This window comes from Schistocerca cancellata, chromosome 2 (genome assembly GCF_023864275.1).
Source record: "Schistocerca cancellata isolate TAMUIC-IGC-003103 chromosome 2, iqSchCanc2.1, whole genome shotgun sequence".
In the NCBI taxonomy this organism is placed as follows: Eukaryota; Metazoa; Arthropoda; class Insecta; order Orthoptera; family Acrididae; genus Schistocerca; species Schistocerca cancellata.
In genome coordinates this window covers 621,032,007-621,036,234 of record NC_064627.1, presented here as the reverse complement: position 1 = coordinate 621,036,234, position 4,228 = coordinate 621,032,007, and positions in this window count along the sequence as shown.

Here is a 4,228-nt window from a genome sequence, read left to right as displayed (position 1 = left end):
TTCTTTGTTTTGTACACTTGCTGTAGTGTCTGTTCTTGTCACACAACTGAATATTAGCGTCCCAGGAACGATTGTTCTTGAAAAAACTTGTTCTTTAGCTGAAGTCCCAATAATCGCGACATAACGCTAAATTTTGCGTGACATAATTGCAAAAAATTCAATTCAACTTTTCTTGACAGTGCAAACTTCGTTTAAAAAAGACTGCTACTAGTAGCATCAGTGTCTGCTATCGCAATAAAAGTGTAATTAAAATCGTATTTAGGTAACACATTTCGTATTGTATCTCTGAATTAGTAAAAAAAAAAAAAAAAGAAACCACCGCACATAAGACACTTTCTTTCGAAACTGACCATGAGTGAGAAATGTGGGAGCTGTTATAGGGTAGTGAGTAGAGGGATTTGTAGCCAATCTTGTAGGAAATATTTTATTTTCACTGGGTGGGGGCGGGCGGGGGGATACAGTGGAGTGAATGTTGGGAGAGCAGGAGAGGCTCTCTCCTAGAACTGCAGAGTAATCATTTTCATTGGGGAACAGGAAAGGAAAATCTGTGCCCTTCAGGCACATTTTGAGGAATCAAGGAAGGAACTTATAAGGATCAAGGGAGATAGGGGGGAGGAGAGTGGTTGGGAACTGGCAGTTGGTAGGAGAATATGAAGAAAAGGAACGCGATCTGACAGTTTTATCATCAACACCAGAAACAGGTATCTACCACTGCTAGAGTTAAGTGGAAAAGAGCCTCAGGTAGAACGAGGAGCAGGAAATGTGCAGCACATTTCAACCAAGGCCAAGAAGCCTAGGAATGTACAAAGTGTTAGGAAGAAGAAAATGCTGCTGCTGCTAGGTAGTAGCCATGGGCGAGGTGTAGGCCCTCGTTACAGGAAAGTTTAGGGCAGCATACCAGGCCACCAGTATCTTCAAGCCAAATGCAGGGATGAGTAATGTGATAGAGGACATAGGGTCTATTAACAAAAGAGGACAATGTAGTGATAGTGTGTGGCGCGGGAAACAGTTTGGACAGGGACAGGGCATATGACATAGGTGGTGACCTGTACAAGATAGCTTCCCTGACTCATGGCGCTAACGTACACTTTGTTGAGCTGTTTCAGCATCCTGATCGACCACACCTTGATGGACCTGTGAGGCGAAATAGTGTGGGGTTAGAGATGGCTCTGAGGACAGCCAACTTTACTCATGTTTCACTAGGCATGGCCTACACCTAAACAGGACTGGTAAGGGAAGAGTGATACAGCTGATTCATGAAAGTACAGGGGGTGGATCTCAAGCCACACATGGTCAAATACCTGTTGTCATAGGTAGGAAGAGTAGGTCTTTTCTAGGATAAATCCAGACAACAGGTTCTCCTGCTTAAAGAGTATCTCCAGCACTTTAAAAAATACTGAAACAATCACTCACAAGTCAGGTTTCAACACCTCAAATATCACATACACCAGATGTCACAAAGAAAAACAAACCATTGGAAAGAGTAACATGGGGTATTACACAGACTTAATAGACCTAACAATCCTCCATCAAACCATGCAATCAATAAAAAGTTAAATACAACTCTTAGAAGTTCAGCTACAATCTTTCAACTGCACAGTAGTTTGTATTACTGAGCAGATGTGTAGAAACACAGAAATCCAACATTTAGTATTATCAATGTATGAAAAGGCAAACTCTTACTACAGAACTACTTCAAGGGGTGGAGGATTATGCACTTCTATCAGAAAAGGAACACAGTTCAAATCAAGACATGACCTCTGTAACGTAAGTGAAGACAAACACTTTGAAATATCAGCTATTGAATTAACAGGGCTTGATATCACCAAGAAATTAATCATTTTGTGTGTCTAGATCTCCCAGTGGTAGTGTGGACACTTTTTCAATAAGTTAACAAAAGTTCTAGATAAATTTTCAAGTAAAAATGTCAACATAATTATGTGTGGGGACATTAACATCAACACTAATATCATAAATGAACCCAGTAGCACCTTCATAAACATCCTTCAAAGTTTGAGCATGTCCCTATTGGTCAATAGTGCAACAGGAGTTACCACAACGACTTCATTATTAATTGACCATGTGGACACAAATATGGACAGGGAAAAATATAATGTAGCTTTAAAAGATATCGGACTAACAGACCATCTCTGTCAAATAACAACAGTAAAGTCAGGCATCGAATCATTCCCAAAACTACAAGCCTACAAACGACATCTATCAGAAATCAAAATAAAAGATTTTTCAAAAGAACTATAAAAACAAAGGTGGGATGAAGTATATAAGGGAACCAACGTGAATATGAAATTCTCTAAATTCTCCACTTTGTTTAAATTGAAATATGAAAAGGCATTTCCAAAAGTATGCATGTCTGTATCAACATCTCACAAAAACATATTGATATGAGCAGGTATTAAGACATCCTCCCAAATACTTAAACACCTTAGTTCCATGAAAATGATTCGCAATGATCCAGAATTATAAAATTTCTATCATAGATACAAAAAGATCTATAGGAAGGTGCTGATTGTTGCAAGAAAGTGATTTAATGAAAAAATCTTATATAATGCAGGGAATAAAAACAAAGCAGTGTGGGATGGTATAAAAAAGGAAACGGGGAGAGGCAAACAAACGCAAAATAACATACTGCTAAGGTAGGGGACAAAGTAATAAATAATCCACAGCACTTAGCAAACTATGTACAGGAGGATTTTTCAAATATAAATACAATGATGTTACTTCCAATCACAGAGTATGAAGCCATTAAAATAATTCAAAAACTAAAAAATAAGAAGTCAGTAGGCTTAGATGAAATACCAATGTGTGTACTGAAACAATGCATAGGGATTATACAAGACCCCTTAACAAATATAATAAATGAATCCTTCACATCAGGGACATTTCCAGAGCAGTTAAAACAGGCAAGAGCTGTACCTTTACGTAAGAAATATAATGCAGAAGACATAGAAAATTACCGGGCTATTTCCCTACTGTCAGCATTCGCAGAAATAATAGAAGCTTAAGAACTTTTAACATTCGTGAATAATTTAATGATTATAAAGAATCCGCCTCGACTGCAAATAGAAACCGGATGTTGACCTAGGTTTCGGCGAGGATAACCACGCCTTCTTCGGAAAACCCTACAGCTACAAACTGCCTCAAGAGGCATGGTCCAACATTAATACAGAACGCTCAAAAGTGCAAAAGACTCGCATAAAGTGTAAAATAAACGGTATGTGTGTACCATGTCAATAGCTGTACTTAGCTCAACGTCAGAAGCGTGCTTCCTCACCCCAGCCAACGTTCAGTGGGCCGCGGGCTCTCAGGTAAACTCACCTGCATTGTCAAAGAGAGTAGAGGATCTGGACCGAGGTTCAGGACACTCTGTTGCCTTTGAGGTGGAAAACTCCCAGTAAAAGCGGACGATTCTGGTCTAATGACCCATTCGGATCTCCGGGAGAATACTGCCAAGGAGAGGTGATCATGAGAAAAAGACAGAATAACCAACGGAAGGGTGACGTTGTACGAGTTGGGGCGTGGAATGTCAGAAGTTTCAACGTGGTGGGGAAACTAGAAAATCTGAAAAGTGAAACGTCAATTCTCAAACTAATTTTAATGCGGTTCAGTGAAGTGAAACATAAATAAGACAAGAATTTCTGGTCAGATGAGCACAGGGTAAAATCACCAGCAGGGAAAATGGTATAACTTGAGTAAGATTCGTTAGGAATAGGAAGATAAGCCAGAGAGTGAGATATTGTGAATAGCTCAGTGAAAGGATTGCCCTCATCAGAATCGACAGAAAACCAACGTAGACACAATAGTTCAGGTATACATGCTGAAGTCGCAAGCAGAGTATGAAGAGACAGAGAATGTATGTGAGGATACTGAACGGGTAGTTCAGTACATAAATGCAGATGAACATCCAAGAGTCATGGGGGACTGGAAGTTGTTGTAGATAGAGTGGATGAAAGGATTATAGGAGAATATGGACTTGCTAGTAGGAATTAGGAATGATGGAGGAGAAAGGTCTGCAGTAAACTGGTAATGGCAAATACTCTGTTCAAGAATCACAAGAGGAGGAGCTGTACTTGCAAAAGGACAGGAGACACAGTAACAATTCAGTTAGATTATATCATCGGCAGGCAGAAATTATGAAATTAGATACTGGATTGAAAGGCTCCCCCAGGAGCAGATACAGACTCAAACCACAATTTAATAATGATGAAGA